This window comes from Canis lupus, chromosome 23 (assembly GCF_011100685.1).
Source record: "Canis lupus familiaris isolate Mischka breed German Shepherd chromosome 23, alternate assembly UU_Cfam_GSD_1.0, whole genome shotgun sequence".
In the NCBI taxonomy this organism is placed as follows: Eukaryota; Metazoa; Chordata; class Mammalia; order Carnivora; family Canidae; genus Canis; species Canis lupus.
In genome coordinates this window covers 36518861-36538832 of record NC_049244.1, presented here as the reverse complement: position 1 = coordinate 36538832, position 19972 = coordinate 36518861, and the positions used below count along the sequence as shown (strand labels likewise).

The 19972-nt window shown below is 42.8% G+C and overlaps 1 long non-coding RNA gene across 1 annotated transcript in view; it reads right to left on the bottom strand.

Moving 5' to 3' along the window:
* LOC119865402 overlaps positions 1–19972 on the bottom strand; it is a 52360-nt gene that overhangs the window by 14460 nt on the left and 17928 nt on the right. Inside the window, exon 2 of the long non-coding RNA XR_005377076.1 lies at positions 626–738. This is a non-coding gene — a long non-coding RNA (uncharacterized LOC119865402). The remainder of the gene's footprint in view (positions 1–625; positions 739–19972) is intronic.

The window sequence follows — 19972 nt, the reverse complement described above, 5'->3', positions numbered from 1 at the left end:
GAGAGAGAAAGGGAGCCTAAGAAGACCTAATAACCAGGAGTTCTTGGCAGTAATCCAGGGCAGAGATAACAGGGGCTAGACTGAGGGCAGTAGAATCTAGAAAGATTTAGGAAGTAAAATTGTTGCATGTAAACTGTGAAGGGAGAAATCCAGGTCAGGCTTCTAACATGGGAAGCTGAATGATGGTGGCACCAGTGTCCAAAGCAGAGCAAGCAGGAGAAAGGCAGGTTGGGACAGGAAGGTAAGGAGCTTGGGTCTGAGGCAAGTTGAATTGGGCTGGCTCAAAGGGCCCAAGGTGAGACAGTAAGGAAGGGAGGGTGACATTGGTGATGGGGCTAAAGCAGGTGTCTGGGAGACAGCACCCGAGCAGGAAGGGCTGAAGCCTGCTCCTGTCAGGGCTCCTGCAGCATACCTCGCCCTCTACCAGGCTGTACAGGCCCCAAGTATAGCTGTTTGCAGCAATGAGAAGGTGTCATGACTCTTCATGACTCATCTTCTCTTGCAGATGATCCTGGTGCCATGAAAACAACTTCTTCACTGGTGCTCTCGTCTCCTGCCTCTCTGCCCTCAAATGCTTCCCCCTCCCCTCTGCTCTTTCTAAAGGACTACATAAACCACCACTTACTTCCTTGTTTGGTCTTGCATGGTTCCCCACTGGCTTCACAAATCCAGCAATCTCTTCAGCATGGTGGTTTGATAACTTTCTACTCATATAGTATCTACATGGTTTTCAAACAACTAAACAGAGAAAAGAATAAGTGTAATTAGCTACCTGGATATTTTAGAACAGATAGAGATGGTCTCAGCACCCTTCAGGATCTTTAGCCCATCCATTCTATCAGGTAATACCTTGGCCCCAAATATTGCCAACTTCTAGCTTGTCCTAGAATTTCAGAAATGGCAGGGCACTGAACACTGAAGATTTCCCCACCTCCTGCAAGGCCTTCATGTATAGTTCCTATTGCCACTTCTCAACTATCCTTCCTTTCCACGCCTACTGCCTTTCTTTAGGGAAATACATATTAAAGCATGTCTCTGGTGCTATCCTTTCTCATGTCAGACTCCTACATGTGCTGTACCTCTTTTCCTCTATCCCCAAAGCCTTTCATCTCCCCTCCCTTTGATTTTTGCCAGACTAATTACACAGAGACTCAGCATGGAGTAGGCACCCAGAATAGACAAGTTAATTTCTCTAAAAACCCATGACTAAGTTTGTTTCCCCTTCACGAGCTTCATCTAGATGCCAGACAACTGCTCAACCCTTGCCTCCTCCAAAGAGTCAGCGAGGTCTGCAGTAGCATCGGTTTCTAACCATGAGGACTCATTAACACACCAAGGGGAAGCCACTGTAGGAAGGATCGTTTGCTATCTTGTGGCAGGAACATGATTATAAACTGGAGCAAGTGGCCTTTGGGGAGTGGCACCATTTAATTGTTATCTCTTGCCTTCTCCATTATTCTAAGAAGCTGAGGTAGAAAATGAATATGAAACAGTTATGTCATTCCCCAAAGTAATAACTTTCCTTTTAGACAGTGTCTACATGGTTTTTAAACAACTGAATGGAAAAGTAGAAAGTGAGTCCATTGCTCAGCTGTTTTATATTTATTTATTTATTTATTTATTTATTTATTTATTTATTTATTTATTTATTTGCTCAGCTGTTTTAGACCAGGTAAGGATGGTCTCAGAATCCCCCAGCATCTTCAGCCCTTCCATCCTGGTGTGTGACACCCAAGCCCCACATAGCCCAACTTACCAGGGAGCCTTCGCTTGCATTTTAGGACTAGAAAATAATCTCAGAGGCCATATAATCTCACAGTGTCATTACAAATATTAAGGGAATGAAATCTCAGGCCCACTTATAAGTCTAGATGTACTGCATCCAATTAACTGCACACCTAAAACTTCAGGGAACAGGAAAAATTTCCAAGAAGGTCAAAGCACTAAAAATGCTCCATTCGGAGCATGAGGTCTCTCCTCTAGGAGCTGATGAGGAAAGAGATCATTTAAATGGGAACAAACAGATAATTAAATGGGAAATCATAAGGAGAAGTACTGGAATCTGTGTAAGCACTGGTGGGAGGGGGCAGTTAACCCAGAAGGGGGAAAGCAGTGCCAGCCTCTTATAGGAAAAACTGGACTGAGACCTCAGATACGAGTTAGTGAGGTAAAGTGGGGGAGCAGTACAGTGATGTAGACGAGAGAAACTGCATGTACAAAAGCCTTAAGGTGAGAACTCAGGGAAAATTTTGTAGATGAAAAGTGGTTCAGAAACATTGAGCCTTGGATTTCGAGATCGGGTAGGGAATAATGACGGGGAAGCTGGACAAAGAAGCCAAGGCCAAGCTCTGGCACATCTTGTATCGTAATAGTAATGCATAGTAACACTGAGCAATTTAGATCTTCTCCTGAGGTCAATGGGGAGAAATTGAAGGGGAGTGACATGGGCAGATATGCTTTTTAAAGTGATCGCTTCACTCCAGCTGCAGGGGAGGGAAAGGCCTGGAGAACCAGTAGGGAGCTACAGCCAAACAAGAGATGAAATGCAGAAAGGGCAGCAAGAATGGAAAATGGGGGAGGGGCAGAAATATTTAAAAGGCGGACTAGAGAGTTATTGGTTATTGGTTAATGTGGGACATTAGGGATAGGAAGGAATCAAGGGTGAGAGCAGGTTAAAACTCGGGGGACTGGGTAATGGCATCCACTGAATGAAGAACCCCCAAGAGGAGGCACCAGTGTGGAGCAGGGACATAAGAAGAAGTGTCTCACTTACTACTTATTGTTACTTATTTATTACTATAGGCCAGGCATGAAGATCAATGTTTTTCCTGTTAATACCTCATTTAATCCTCACTACAACATTATAAATTAGGCAATACTATTATGCCTAATTTACAAATAAGGTACTGAGGCACAGAGACATTAAGCACTTTTCCCCAATATCTCACCACTCATGAGGGGCTGAGCCAAGATTCAGACATAAGATTGAGTGGAAATCAACAATACTGTTCAGCTTGGGATGCTAACTAGAGACAAGAATGGAGATATTAGAGAGGTAGCCCAAGTCTAGATTTTGGGAGAAAAGTCAGCCTGGTATCCCGTAAGTCAAGTGAAGAAAAGGTTTCAAGAAAGAGGGAGTGATCGACAGTGCAGATGTTACTGAGAGAGGAGCCCAAAGACTGGAACTAGATTATTGGACTTGGCAACATGGAGGTGATTGATCTCAACATGAGTGGAATCAGTAAAGTGGTGAGGACAAAAGCTATTTGGAGTAGACTCAGAAAAGGGGGAAGTGAGGTGTGGAGACATTAAGTGTGTACTCTCCCAAAGAGCTTTGCTTCACCACTGGAGTAGAGGAATAGGGCAGTGGAGAGGAATACAGGATCAGGGAAAGTTTTGTTGTTAAGACTGCAGCAGGCTTGGGGCATCTGGGTGGCTCAGTTGGTTAAGCATCTGCCTTTGGCTCAGGTCATGACCCTGGGGTCCTGGTATCAAGCCATGAGTGGGGCTCCCAGCTCATGGGGGAGTCTGCTTCTGCCTCTGATCCTTCCCCTGCTCGTGTTCTTTCTTTCTCAAATAAATAAGCTTTAAAAATAAATAAATAAAAAAGACTGCAATAGGCTTGTATGCTGATGGGAATGAGTCAATAGAAAAGGGCATTTTCATATTATAAAAATGAGAGAAAGGAAATCCCTGGGAGAAAACCCAGCCTGCAGGTGGAATGGTCGGCTTCAGATAGGACCAGAGGAGTGTGTCACAGGGAGAAAGGAGAACACTTGGACGGGAAAGGCCGATGGGCATTCTGGTGGGAGAGTGAAGCAGCTTTCTTCTATTTTCTCAGAGAAAGAATTGCATGATTATAAACTGACAGTAAGGAGATGCTGGAAGCTTGAGAAAAGAAGGGAGGTGTGGAACACTATCTAGATCCGGGGACCCACTTGGGATCTGTGATGGTAAATTTAAAGTGAGAACTGATGTGTTTCTCCAACCATGTTTATCTGCTTAGTTGCTTGTGTAGAATGGATGGAAAACTGGCTTTAAGCACAGGAATTGGGTTTTTCCAGGAAAAGGACAATGAAAGGAAAGAAAAGCAAGGGTGTGTGTTCAAGAGCAAATAGTAATGAAATACACATTTGAGAATAAAGGAAATAGGCCTGATGGGTAGTGGAAGTTGGCAGGACTCAATCTTAGGGTCCCAGGGAGTCCAAGAATTGCTAGAGTGAATTCAGCGAAGGTAGCACAGGACACAGATGGGAAGCTGGCAGTGGTCAGTTTGCTGTGCTCTGAGTTAAGGCTTTGCAGGTGTAGTTATTGCTAATGAGGACGTCTTTGGTGTGCCCGTGGGAGGGGGTACTGAGGTGGAATGGATGAAAATATCACCAGAGGTGGGCAGGTAAGCAACTAAGAGGTCAAAAAGTTGGGTGCCTCATTCCAGGAATGCCCAAGCCACCAAAAATGATGGCAGCAATCATGGAAGACAGAAATACAGTGAGCCACAGGACGCCTGGGTGGCTCAGTGGTTGAGCATCTGCCTTTGGCTCAGGTCATGATCCAGGGATCCTGGGGTCAAGTCCCACATCAGGCTCCCCACAGGGAGCCTGCTTCTCCCTCTGCCTGAGTCTCTGCCTCTCTCTGCGTGTCTCTCATGAGTAAATAAATAAAATCTTAAAAAAATAAAAAAGAAATACAGTGAGCCAGAAATAAAAATCTCTGACGACTGGTACCTGAAGAAGACGGAGTAAGACAGCATATGATTGCACTGAACGAGGCTAGATGGCATCTCATCCAAGGATATGCAAGTCAAAGAGGATGGAGGCCTGTCTCAGAAGAAGGAAGAAATGATCATCGGGAAATGGAATAAGGGCAAAGAGGACATTGAGCTCGAGTCTTGGCTCCAAAGGAAAGACAGCCTCTGCTTGCAAAGACTGCTGAAGAAGCCAAGTCCTTGGGGGAAAATCAAGTGTCAGAGAGAGCAGGAAGGTGGAGGGATCCTTTTGAGAAGAGGGCTCTGCATTCCAGGGCCACAAGGGAAGCATAGCGGAGGGTGGCCAAGGGGGAGCTTGGGCCACACAGAGCTGATAGATAATGTGGGTGAGGAAAGAGGCCCGCAGCGACACAGGGCCTGATGAGATGACTCCTGGTCGTCCCTCAGGCCTGCTGTGTCACAGGTTCTTCTTTGGGGTACACTTCAGGTCACTGACATCTGGTGGGTGGTGGGAGCTGCGGGTCTGAGAGAGAAAAGAGGCCACACTCGACACACAGCCTTGGGAGCTGGAAGCCTGCAGATGGAACGTGTGAGACCATCCAAGGATGGGGACGCTGCGATGAGCAGAGGACCGAGAATTCCCAGCAACACCAACCCGAAGAGGTGGCAGAGGTTAGAAAAGTCACTCAGAAGGACAGAAGGGGCTTCCAGAGGAGATGGAGAAAAACAAAACACTGGGGCCATGGAGGCTGTAGGAAGATGCTGAAGGCAAATGCTGCAGAGAGGTCGGCCAACGTAAGGAAGGGATGCTTTCCATGGGATTTAGCAAAGGTCACTGGTGGCCCCAGGAAGAGCCATTGCAGGGGCGCATGGAGGAAGAAGCTGGGCTGCCATGGGACAAAGCATGAGTGGGAAGAGGTGGAGACACTCAACCCCAAGGTGCAACTTCCTACCTGCCGCCCCTCTGAACCTCCATTTTTTTCATCCAGAAATCAGGATATTAATACTAATCATATGGGGTTGTTGTGATTAAGTGAAATTAGGTAAGACTATGTGTTTGACCAATCGTCGTGCAATAAATAGTGACCAAGACACATGTTATGGCTGCCACTTGGCTGTAAAGGATTTGAAAAACAAGATTGGAGCAAGAAAGGGATATGGGGTTAATGGAATTATTTTTGTTGTTGTTTTTTAACATGGAACAGATTCACTGGAGCATGTTTAGAGATGGAAAATATAGCCAGAGAAAGTGAGGAACACTGTCCCCTGTTGAAATGAACCTATGACCTTGGCGGTATCAGCTCTGGTTATAAGGAAACGGAGCTGACTTGAAAATCCTCAAATGTATTTGGAAAAGCCACTAGGGTTCCCAGAAAGCATAGCTGTTCAGAAACCTCAGGAAATGCCATCCGTGGCTTCAATAGGCCTTATCACTCCAGCTATAATATGCTTTCTGGAATGAAATGTTGTTGATTATACAGCCAGGCTATGATTTTCTGATTTGTGCAACAATATCTCTCTGGAAGGAAGATAGATTGTCATGCATTGAATTCCTAATCTAATGCCTAATTTTGTCCAAGGTACTGTAAATCTTGATGTGTTACCTGAAGGGAAACCTTCGATTTCCAAAAAAAATGAGTATTACAGAGTTTTCTATGACCCAAAGAGACTCGTGCAGCAGGCACAGGCCACGCAGCATGGATTTTTGCCAACCACATTAAGATGCTGAATATAGAAAGCAGCAAGTGCTGATCCTGACCAACTGTCACCCTGTGTCCGGCGGTCTCTCAACTTCCGCAAACACAATTTTTCGAAGTCTGAATTAGCACCAGAAATAAAGGAGGACACAACGCTGTTCTCTAGCAAATAAAGTGCAGAAGGGTTAAGTATGCATGTAACTGTCACCGGGGCATTTTTGGTCTATGAAGGGGTCTGCAGGAGAACCATCCGAACTTCAGTCACCTCTTCAGACCTAGTAGGAGAGAGCAGGTGGGGTTGAAGACCACAAAGGCAGTTAAAGATGGGTTGCCAGGAAACAAATTTGCCCATAATTTTCTTTCTTTTTTTAAAAAAATTATTTTTTTATTCATGAGAGACACAGAGACACAGGCAGAGGGAGAAGCAGGCTGCCTGTGGGGAGCCTGATGCGGGACTCGATCCCAAGACCCCAGGATCACAATCTGAGCCAAAGACATATGCTCAACCACTGAGCCATCCAGATGCCCTGAAATTTGCCCATAATTTTCAAACTTAATTCAATTGGTTTCTTCCAGGTAGAAGATATCTTCCTGATATCCTTAGGTATAGGGGTTGTCTCTGTGTTCCCATTGTCTGCGGTGCTTAAACTGTTGAGGTTCTTATTTATTGAAGACTCCAGAATGTCTCGACAGGAATGGACTAATGGGCTTCCACCTGATGGGCAAGGGCCGCTCGAAGCTGTAGTTTATCATCCTTTTACAAAGGATTGAGGAAACACCAATTGTCCATATCCGCAATTTGGGGGGAAGGGGCCACTGGAAAATAAAGGAAAACCTCAGCATCAACCAGTGTCTACTATGTGCTAAGTACTCAGGAAGAGTTCATTGGGATTATTTCATTGATGCAAAGTCATATTTGTGGTCTAAGTAGTAAAGCAAGTCTGAGCAAGATGAGGAGTGGAGGCTAGGGTGAGATCTGCTGTGCCTACGGTAGGAGATAGGAGAGAGAATGAAAAGGACCCAAGGCCATATTATGGGAGGGCTTGAATTCAGCTCCAGGACTTCAAATATACTTTGAAGGAGGAGCCACTGAAGGTTCTGGAACAGGGGATTCTGAAAAAAAAAAATTATCTACAAGATGTGGTTTCCCAAAGTTTGCATTAAAATAACTATCCACTGTTTCAATACTAAGGGTTCTTAATAATAACCACTGTTTCTTGAAAAATGTTATTGATGCATGTGGTTCTCTTTGATAGATAATATAAATGAGGTCATGTGGATATGTTATTCTAGTATGAAGAATCCACTCATTAAATTTGTAATTGAATCCCTACTACCTGTATCACACTGTACTAGGCACCCTGAAGATACAAGGATGTGTGAAATCCTAAAGTCCTGTCTGCCGGGAGCTTAACACGCCAAGGAAAGATGGGGTAACTATAATACACTACACAAAAATCCAACTGAGTCAGGTTTGTGAGGTCATCAGTAGCAGAAACCTGCTCAATTAGTCTAGAACGGGTTATGGACATAAATCCTGGAAGTGTCCATGGTAAGGATTCAGATGTGACTGGGGTCCAGGAAAGGGCAGAGCAGCTGGGCCTCCCCAAGTGCCAGTTCAAGAGACTGGAAGCAGATCCCCCTTGCCCTTCCTTCCTTCCCTGCCCCCTCGTTCCTTTCTCTGGGCCAACACTCCCTGCAACACAGGTCACATGGCTGTCCCATGTGCCTTGGATCCAGCCACATCCCAAAACACTGCCTAAAATCAAGGTCTTTCAGGCCCAAAGTCAGAAGTCCCATGTTGGGTCAGTTGTCCAGCCTGGTCCAATCAGCTGTGGGAGAAGATATGTGGAGATGAGTCATGTGGTATCACCAGTTCCAGACCCCTCACCCACGGCAATGGGGTGGCACTCTGTCCAAACAGAAGGCAATTGTGACATAGAGAGACACCCCAAAACATACCTCCCTTGCCAGTGTGATTGGAAGAGCTCAGGGGGCAAGTGGTCTAGGGGTTCAGAGGAGGGTAAGATACCTCACAGCTGAGGAATGCATGGAACCTTCCTGCCATCAAGGATCAAGGATTTCCAGTCACACGGGAGGACATTGTAAGTAGTACGACACACACATGCACTTGCACACACACATACCAGTAAAGGTAAAGACAGATAAGGACTGTGAAGGAAGCCATTGAGATACCAGCCGTTGAAGAAAGCAGCAGGGTCTACTTTAGATGGTCTTGCACTAGTGAGTTGTCTCTCCATTCTCCCTGAGATGGTGAGACGTAAAGTGAGAACTAAATGATAAGAAGCTGGCCATAGAAAGTAGCATTCCAGGCAGAGCCCAGCATGTGCAAAGGCCCTGAGGTTAATGTGAGTTTATGTGTTGAGGTGGAGCCCAGTGACTGAGGGAGGATCACCTGAGGTGAGAACAGATGGGCAGGAGCAGGTCATGTTGACCTAGTAAGCCTTGGTAGGAGCTGGATTTTGTACAAAGTGAAAGGGGAAGCTATTAAAGAGGATGGTAAGCAGAAGTATATTGTCAGACAATTTAAATGTTCAGAGGAACCTTCCAGCAGCTGTGTGAAGAATGGATGAGAAGAGGCAAAAATGAAAGCAGGAAGTCTAGTTTGGAGGCTGCTATGGTAATCTGGTGAGAGACATGGTGGTGGCTAGACCCCCACCTCCAGGAGGTGGACAAATGTGGATGGATCAGAGACACAACTAACTGGAAAAACTGGTTGGCCAGAGGGGCTGAGTGAAAGGGAAGAAGCGAAGGTGGCTCCTGTATTAGTAGGAACACGGGAAGGGGTAAGGTGTTGTGTTCTGGAGGGAACAAACAAGAGTTCCAATCTAGACGGGTTAGATTTGTCACGTCTTTGAACTTCCTAGGTACGGTCAGATTTGTGCAAAACTGGAGTGTGGAGGGGACCTGTGGGCTGGAGTGTGCATTTAATGTCAGGGAGAAGCCCCTCAGCAGAGCTTAAGTAAAGTGGGATTTGTTATGAGGATTCTAAGGAAGGAATCTCCCCAAACCTGAGGGCACAGGTCAGCCCGGCAAGCAACGCGCACACCAGAAGCTGAGGCAGCCTCTCTGCCTCCGTATATTGGATGAACCCCTTCAGCCCCACTGAGTCTGAGACTCCAAGCTGTCTGTCTGTCTCCTTTTCTCTGTGTCTGTTGTGTGTGTCTCTGCATCCTTCTCCATGTCTATCTGCATTTGTGTCTGTGCGTCTGTCTCTTTCTTATTCCAAATGCACGGCTATGCGGGTGGGCCTGTGCCTCTCCCTGTGTCTGGCATCTCCACGATCATTTCCCCCTTTTCCCTCTTCATGTGTTGGGAGTATCTGTGTGCTCTTCTCTGCCTCTGTCCATGTGTCTTTCTCTCCGGCTGCACTGTCCCTTCCTTACGCTGCTTCCTTTGACTTGCTTGTTTCCTTCTCCCCCTGCTTCTGTGTACAAGTGATGACACTTGGCTGCTCCTAGTCCACTTTTACAACACCTTCCAATTCCCCTGCCTAAGCGGAGGCTGACCACCGACTCAGAATTCCAATTCCAAATTCCTGGGGGAGAGGAATCTGATTGGCCCAGCTTGGGTCAGGCCTTAATTTCTAGTTCAATTCAGCTGCGGCCAGGGAGGCATGAAGCAGGGGCAGGGAAGTGTCAAGCACCATAAAAATGATTGTATGCTACTGATCAACAGAGCTCGAAGGTCCTGGCCAGTGGAAAAGAAAAAGAGGTAGAAGACTTTGAAAAACAGATAAAATGCTCACTATTAGGAACTATTATAAACATCTAAACTAGAAACATAAGAGAGCTTGGCAAAATTACTGGGTTTAAGGGCAATCTCAGAAAATCAGTACCATCTCTCTACACCAATTAGCCAGTATAGTAGGTAATAACCAATTAGCAAATATTAGTTTTTAAAAGATATAATTCACAATGGCAACAAAACTCATAAAATATATAGGAATAAAAAAATCCTATAGGAAGTAGAATTTAAAATTCAAATAAATACAGGGGCGCCTGGGTGGCTCAGTCAGTTATGCATCCGACTCTTCGTTTTGGCTCAAGTCATGATCTCAGGGCCGTGATATCACGCTCCAGGCTCAGAGGGGAGTCTGCTTGTGATTTTCTCTCTTTCTCTCTGCCCCCCCTCTTGCTCATGCCTACTCTCTTCCTCGCTCTCTGAAATAAATAAATTTTTAAAAATGTTTAATAAATGCAAATATGTGTATCTATGACTTGAATGAATGAATAAATTCCAAGGGTTTGAATGGGATAACTTAATATTACAGGAATATCAATTCTCCCCACATCAGCCTAAATTCAAGACAATCACCATCAATTTTCCAAATGGAGTTGAAAGGAACTTTATAGACTTCCTACTTGCGATGGAAGTAAGAGACTTGAAGGAATTCCTTCTAAGGAACTCTGGGCCTCACAGGCAGTGGCGGCTGTCACTGGGAACAGGGCAGAAGGTGCTTCACCAGGGTTTAAGCCTCACCAGGTGCACCGCAGCCACCCTCTGAAAACTGGAACAGGGCAAGAGGACACGAAGACAGGCTGATGATGGAGACCAGTGTGACTCCCCACAGTGCAGAGCTCCCATGGTGCAGAAAGCTGGCAGTTGGGCTGAAAAGTAGAAGTATAGAGGGCCCTGGATCTTCAGATCCCCATCCCTCCTGCAGGGGAGGTCTTGATTCTACACTCACAATATTCGAAGCCAGTGATAACGGAAGCAAACTACAGGCACAGGGAAGCCAAGAACTCACTTTAACTAAAGGTTAAACTGATTCAGCCCTTCCCACCCACCAGCAGCCTGAGAGAAGGACCACACCTTTCCTGGGGGATAGCACAACTTGCCCCAGATTTTATTGGTCTTTTTCACATCATTGCTATGATATAGTTATTTTTTTAAGAATATAGATATAAAAAATAAAGAAAGAATCTAGATATAAAAGAATATGGATTAACTCCACTTATGGGAAGTTCTAAGCCAACCATGGTGGGGGGTGGGATTGGCAGAGAGCACAAGAAAAAATATCTGGGGTGCTACAAGAGTCTGTATCTTAAGTTTGTCTTAGCTTACTTAATTCTGGACTTTTTTTTTCTTCCATATACTTTTTTGAGATATAATTTTACGCATAACAAACATGGAAAGATCATAAATATTCATTTAAATAAATGGTGAAAGTGATCATATAATTTTTGATATATGCAAGTTATACCTCAATAATTTCTATGAGAGAATAAAAATCTACAGTTAAAAAAAATCTACAGTTAATTGGAAAAACCTTAAAAAGGAAGAGTAATGAAGATAAGCTTGCGTTAGCACATAATAAAATATGCTATGAAACCCTAGTAATAAAAACAGTCTGGTATTGCTTTACAAACAGATAATGGACCAAAAGAACAGAATAGAGAGCCAAGGGAGACTCATTATTACACCTCTTATATACTCTTACTCTTAAAGTAACACCATAAATCAAAGAAAATATTGTTTAGTAACAGTGTGAAAAACTGGAACAAAAGAAAAATAAAATTGGATTCCTACCTAATATCACTTCATTCCAAATGGTTAAAAGATCTAAGTGCATAAGATAAACATATAAAATAATTAAAATAAGATATAGAATATTGTTGTGACCTAAGAGGAAAGCAGTTCCTAAATAATACCTTGAATACGTAAACCACATGACAAAAGTTAGATGGATTTGAGCATATCAAAATTAAATATTTTCCAATTCAATGAAAGAGATTTTGGAGTTAATAGGTGGCAGAATGAAAAAATGTATTTGTGGCATTTAATATCAGCAAGGAATACATTATTTAGAATATACAAGAAACTCCTGTGAATTGAAAGGAATATAGCCAATAACCCCAAATTAAAAATGTTCAAAGGATATGATTTAGCAATTTTATAGAAAGAAAAACTCAAAAAGCTAATAAGCATGTGAAGAGATCCTCAAACACATTAGTAATCGGGGAAATTCTAATTAACAAAGTGCCATCTCTTTATGTTTATTAGACTGGTAATATTGGAAAACTGGATAATGCCAAGCGCTGGAGGGGATGTGGGGTATGCAAATTTCCATGTATGGCTGCTGGGAATGGTGTAGCCATTCTGGAAAGGTTCACTGAATACTTAGTCAAATTAGGTACGCAAATACCTATGACCTAGCTACCCTGCTCCTCGGGTCTATATCCCGGGAAATTCTCACACAGTCCACGAGACTCAAGTGTGGGGTTGTTGAGTTGTTTCAGGTTCCAGGGGGTTGGAAGAGTGTCTAAGTAAATTGGGGTGGATACACATCATGGCATGGGTCAGCAGTTAGTAGCAACAAGTTAAATAGGTACCTGGCAGGAAGGATGGATCTGGCCAACATAGAATTCAGTAAAATAAGAAAATAGAATGTATGACACAATACTATTTAGGTTCACTTAAGACACATACACACAGAAAGAACACCACTAGATCTTTGTAAAAGGACCCTCGCTGAACACTAGAATGATTGGTTGGGGTAAAAGGGAAGGAGAATAGGAGCATAAAATGGAGAAGAAATAAATAAATAAGACAATGTCGGAGATTGGGGGGCATCTTGCGTGGGCCATGATGGTTCTAGGCCACTCATTCTTCGGTACTAACTCAACCCTCTGCACCTGAGGCTTAACTCTGGTTGTAGGAATTCCTTCTCACGGAGAAGAAGGACAATGTCCAAAAGGAAGAATATAGGCTTGTTATTAAGTTCCTGAGGGCCTGCAGTGAAGCAAGTGATTGCAAGAAGGAAGTGTCTTCATCCTTGATTTTCTCAGAAGAAATTGAAGTTCAGAGAAACTAAATAACTTATCCAAGGTCACAGTTTGTAAGAAGCTGTGCCAGGATTCAGACATAGTATCAAAGTGAGTCATCATTCACCAGCTACTGCTCTGGCCCAAGCACACATGGTCGCTCATCTGGACAGCCGCCACCGCCTCCTCACTGGCCTCCCCAGCCCATGCACCCCTATCTACACACACAGCAGCCAGAGCAGCTCTGCGAAAATATGAGTCAGATCATGTCACTTCCCAGCTCAAAACCCTTCACAGCTATCTGTCCCACATCATTCAGAATAAATCTAAAATTCTTACATGCCCCCAGATGGCCTTGACCCCATCCCAGCTTTCCAGTCTCACTGCTGATCACTCTCCATCTGCTCTTCCAGCTCAGCCACTTTGACTCCTTGCTGTTTCTTAAATACTCCCAGGATACTCCAACCTCAGGACCTGGCACTAGCTTTCCCACATTTCCACTTGGCCTATTTATCACTTCACTCAGGTCTCTGCTCATGTGACTTGCCAACAAAAGCCTTCCCTGCCCATCTTAACTAATGCACCATCTTCTACTCATCATTTTTAATGCTTTACTCTGCTTTGTTTCTAGCACTATCCTTACCTGACAGCATATTACCTATATTTTCAATTGTTTTCTTTTTGTCTTCCACCTTAGAATGTGGGCAGGATACTGCTCTGAATCATGTGCTCTGTACAATCCCTGGCCCATGGCGAGCCCTCATGCAACGTACGTGGATGACTATTTGAATGTCTGAGCCCAGAACCCATGTTCTTTCCATTGTGGCACCACCCACAGCTCCCAAACAGAATTTGGGGAAGGGAATATGGTGCAAATAGAAACAACAACAAAGATCAAAAGTGGCCCTTTGCTAGGAAGGAGGTGTGAGGGCCAGAGAGACAAAAATGGGGCTGAACAAAATTGGGGCAAGAGGAGGAAACAGCAGGTACAGGAGATTTTAGGGTTTCAGTTTCTCTGACCTTTCTGTTTCTGCTTCCAGAAAAGATGACAACAAAACTGACCGACCAGTTCTTCCACCACCAGATCAGCCAAAGCCTGATTTTCTTCTTATGAACCTCATGGAGGAGAAATTTCACAACTGCCCTACAAAATCCCCTTCCCAAGTCTGATGATGATCATCACAATATGAAATCAACCCTTATTATAGGCATAAATGTCTCTTGCTGCAATTTTATCCCATTTCCTCCTGGAAATAAAAAATGGGGTAAAGTGCCATATACACAACTCAAATAGGAGATTTCCCCCTGGATTGTAATTATGTCTCTTGTTAATCCCAGTTAGCTCTCAGAATCTAGCTCTTAAGGCTGACTTGGCAATCAGCTTCCCTAAAAATGTCACTTATTGTAGGGCTCTCCTAAGAGACACCATCGAAGGACCATTAAGAAGAAAGACTCCTTAGGAGGAGGAGAGTAAAATCTTTTCTCAATTTATTGCCCTTCTCTAAAAGCACATGCACTATTCATTTTTACTCCTCACTAAATGATGTTCTTAAGAGCACTGGAGGAACTCTGGCCTGGCCATGAAGCCCATTTTGGCCTGCAAAAGGAGAATAAGCCACTCTCTCCAGCACCATCTGAAACGCCATCCTCATAGATTCATCTCTTTGAGTTGAGCATTGCTCTCTTCAGGTTTGCATATAAAATGTCAATAGCTGGGACACCTGGGTGGCTCAGTGGTTGAGCGCCTGCCTTGGGCTCAGGGTGTGATCCCGGCATCTGGAATCAAGTCCTACATTGGGCTCCTTGCAGGGAGCCTGATTCTCCCTCTGCCTATGTCTCTGCCTCTCTCTTTCTGTGTCTCTCATGAATAAATAAATAAAAATTTTTAAAAAAATGTTGATAGCTGAAGATGAGATACAAGTCCTTCATGTATCAGCCTAATGGGCATTTATTGTTTTTGCTACCTGTGCTCAGCCATCCTTCTTCTGGATACTGCACCCCTCCCATACACACATCCCAGTTCACTTGCAGTAATCACCCTCAGTAACAGTTTTTACTATGCCGCATAACAAACAATCCCAAAACCTTAGTATTCATAGCAATAAGTGTTCATGTTCACATGTCTGGGACCAAGTATGTGTTTATCTTGTCTGGGTTACCTCATATTTCTGGGGGCCACCTGGCTGTTTACTAATCCAGGTTGGCCCCTGCTACACAACTGGGGTGACTTGACTCTCCTCCATGTGTCTGTCATACACCTAGATATGTCCTCACGTTGATGGCAGCAGTGCAAGAGAGCACACGAAAACAAACAAGCTCAGAAATGACCCCAGCTCCAGAATTAATGCAAACTTAAACAAACACAGTTAACTGAAAAGATAAATGTTGGTGAAATGATGTTGGATGGAGAACCAACTGGTGAATCTCCTCACACAGTGATTTGGCAAATGTACAGTCCTTTCACCTGAACGTAATACTTCTGGGGACTTATCCTAAATAAACAGAGAACCGTTCAAAGATGGGTGTACGAGTGCACCTATATATATATATGACATGATACATATAAGGCAAGAAATATTTACTCTGCAGTTGGGTATCACATTTGTGGGAGTCTACTTTTCTTAAGAAACCACACATATTTATATAGACATATATTCATTAAAAAAAAGTTTAAATGAAAATACAAAAATGTTAATTGCAATTATCTGTCTCTGGGTGGAGAATTAAGAGATATTTTATTTCCTTTGCTTGTCCATATCTTCATATTTTCCCACAGTGGACCTATATTATCCATTTAATTTAAACTTTATTAAAATGTGCCTGCTTTTCCATTCTGGTGACAGTCTAACTCATATCTTTTTTAGGAGTGTTTTGCCCTTGGCCTGGTACTTCTTAGCAATGCTGGCATCCTAACCATAATCTTCTCCAGTTTCATTACCACATGGGCTTATCACCCTGTAACCAACTAATTCAGGGATGGCCCCTGGCTCCCTAGCCCCACCTAGAATATGCAGCCTAAGACGCCTACCCCAAGGCTGTGGTTCTATTCCCAGCTGCAGGAAACTAACTCAGTTTTCTTTCTGCAAAAATCAAAATGCACACAATTAAGAGTGCCTTCCTCTGGAGGATTCCAGGCCCCAGAGCTGCTGCTGGCTGCACCTTGGGAACAGGAGCCCTGTGCTGAATGCACTAAGGAGCTCATTACTCAAAGGTGCCCTGTGGCAAACCATTTGCAAAGCAAGAAAGCTGTTTGTAGAGTGAGTAATCACTCTAGCGTTTGAGTTTCACTCACAAGAAATGTTAACAGCACATTGTAAACATCATTCATGTTAATACTGTTTTTTTCACTCCTTCGTTTTCAGAGTGAAGCATTTCTTCATCTGTCCCTGATCCAAAACTTATATATACTTGAAAGAATGTATCTGGTTGGCAAATAATGTTTTTCAATTTGTATTCCAATATCTGAATTGGCTTTGATTTGGCCTTAAAGACTTGGCTGACCTTCCTAGACTGTAAAGTGACAGATTCTTCCAGAAATGCATCTAGAATAAGCACAGGGCAAAGATAAAATGAGAGGCTCATATGATCTTCACTGAAGTGTCCCCGGGGGCGACGGGAAATGGGCATCATGACCACCAAACCTCTCTTTCCTCCCCCCTCCCACTTCTGTACGTCTTATAGTCCACTCAGGCTGCTCTAACAAAAAATACCATGGATGAAGCAGCTCAAACACCACACATTCATTTCTCACAGTTCCCAAGACTGAGAAGTCCAGCAGATGGTGTGTCCTCACTTGGTGGGAAGGGTGAGGGAGCTCTCTGGAGTCTCTTATAAAGGCACTAATCCCATGAGGAGGGCTTCACCCTCATGACCTAATCATTTCTCAAAGGCCCCACTTTCAAATATCCTCACACCCCAGTGTGATGGGATTAGATTTTGGGGGACACAAATCTTCAGTCTATAGCATCTCTGCACAGGACTCATGAGCCCAAAAGCCCCTGACTAGTTCTCATCTGCTCTATCCATCAGTGCGTAACAGCTCCGTATTAACATCTCCTCTTAAGACGAGGGATTGTCCATTTCTCCTTGTAATCCTACCTATTTTTAGGCCATGTTATTAGGAGTATAAGGTCATAATTATATCTTGATGAATGACACCATTAATCATGCAGCGTCTTAATGCTTTTCACGTTAAAATCTATTTTGTCTCAAAGAGCAGCTCTCTTTGGGCTAGCATCTGCCTGATAAATCCTTTCCATCCTTTATCTTTTCTATATTAATTTTGTCTGTGACTCTTACGAGCAGCAAACAAATGGATTTTAAAACTTTAGTCAACATGATGGTCATCATATTTTTCTAAAGATTTTATTATTTATTTATTTATTTATTTGAGCGAACAAGCTCGAGAGAGAGAAAGAAAGAGAATGAGCAGGGGAGAGGCAGAGGGAGAAGCAGACTCCCCCCTGAGCAGGGAGCCAGATGTGGGGCTCAATCCCAGGACCCTGAGATTCTAACAGAGCTGAAGGCAGCCACTTAACCAACTGAGCCACCCAGGAGCCCCAGTCATTGTATCTAATTAGTTAGTCGAAAAAATTTACATCTGGATGAGTGATACATTTTTTTTTTATTGTTTTAACATATTTTTCCTATCATTTTTTTCTCTTTTCTGAACTTGGGGGTTTTATCCCCCCCGATTTGATTACATTTCACTTTTTTTTACTCCTCTCTTTTTTGTCCTTTCATGGTTATAATATCTGTTTCTATTAGTTTAGTGATTGCTTAAAAAACTTTAATACTTATCTTTTGTTGTGTATATTTTCTAACAAAGTCCAATGTTTGGGAGTGTCACACTTTCCTCCTTCTAAACCATATGGGGTCATCTTCATTGTTGATACTGTTCAGAATGTCAGGGCCACCTCTGTTGAGGTGGGAGAGAGGAAAGGAACCAGATGGAGGGTTATCCCCTGACAGTAGGAATATTAAGGACACTCATTCACAACCCTGAGATAACTAGATTTAGGTGACCACCCATTCATGTATCTCTAGATTGAGACATATAGATATATACATGTATCTATATATTTTCACACATAACATTTTCATAAGTGGACTTACATATTTGCTTTTTAAATCCAATGACTGGTTTTATTGAACTTTTTGAGTTTTGTTTACCTCTCTCCCACTCTAATACTCACATCTTATATAACCAATATATTAATAATTTGTCTAAACATCTGTATTAGCTTTTTCCAGACTCATTTAATCATAGATAGGTAAATGAGGGAAAGAAGAAAGAAAGAAAGAAAGAAAGAAAGAAAGAAAGAAAGAAAGAAAGAAAGAAAGAAAGAAAGAATTTTAGTCATTATTTCATAAAACTAGGATTATGTTATACTCTGAAGTTTGCTTTTCCCACTTTATAATTCATCACATAAATTCTCTGTAGTCAGCTGTTATATACCTTATTTTCTGGAGGTTTTTATTGTGGAATTTTTCACACATATACAAAAGAAGTGAGAAAAGTATAATGAACTCTCACTATATCCATCATCTGGCTTCAACAGTTACCAATATTTACATTTTGCCAATCTTGTTTAATTGTGCTAGGCATCATAATAGCTCCCCACAGCCCTTCACAGTCTATCCTCTAAGTATATGTTACTTTACATAGCAAAAGGGACTTTGCAGATGTGATTACGTTAAGTGCATTGAGATGAGGAGATTATCATGGATTATCCAGGTGGACCCAACCTAATCATGTGAATCCTTAAAATTGGAGAATCTTTCTTGACTATAGTTACAGAAGGAGACGTAACTGTAGTAGAATGACCAGAGAAATGCAACCTTGATGGCTTTGAAGATAAAGAGGGCTGCGAACCAGGGCTTCTAAAAGCTGGAAACAACAAGATAATGGATTCTTCCCTAGAGCCTCCAGAAGGGAACACAGGCCCTTGAGAAGCAGATCAGACTGCTAACCTACAGAACTGCAAGTAATAGATAGGTGGGGTTTTTTAGGTTACTAAATTTGTGTTAATTTATAACAACAGTGAAAAACGAATATACCCAATTAAAAAATGAATATACCTCCCTTTCCTCTTTTCTTTTTTCTTTCTTTCCTTCCTTCCTTTTCCCTCCCTCTTTCTTTTTTTTCTTTTTTCTTCCTTCCTTCCTTCCTTCCTCCCTCTCCTTCTCCTCCCTTTCTTCTTTCCCTCTTCTTACTTTCTGGTGCAATATTTTATAGCAAATTTCAGATATCATTGTATTTTATCTATAAATACTTCATTTACCATATATTTTCAACAGATGAGGATTTTTTAAATAACCACAATATCTATTACACCTTACAAAATGAATAATTGTTTAATATCATTGAATAGTCAGTGTTCAAATTTTCCTTAGTGTCTAAAAAAAAAGTCTATTTTTATTCATGGTTTTATATAATTGGGTTCTAAAGAAAGTTAAGTTACATTTTATTGATACTTCTCTTAAACCACTTAATTCACACTAGTTTCCTCTTCTCGATCCTTTTAAAGAAAAAGCTGGTCATTTGCTCAGTAGAATTGGCCACATTCTGAATTAAGATGACCATAGGGCAGCCGGGTGGCTTAGCGGTTTAGCACTGCCTTCAGCCCAGAGCATGATCCTGGAGACCGAGGATCAAGTCCCATGTTGGGCTCCCTGCAAGGAGCCTGCTTATCCCTCTGCCTGTCTCTCTCTCTTTCTCTCTCTCTCATTCTCTGTGTTTCTAATAAATTTATTAACAAATAAATTAAAAATCTTTTTAA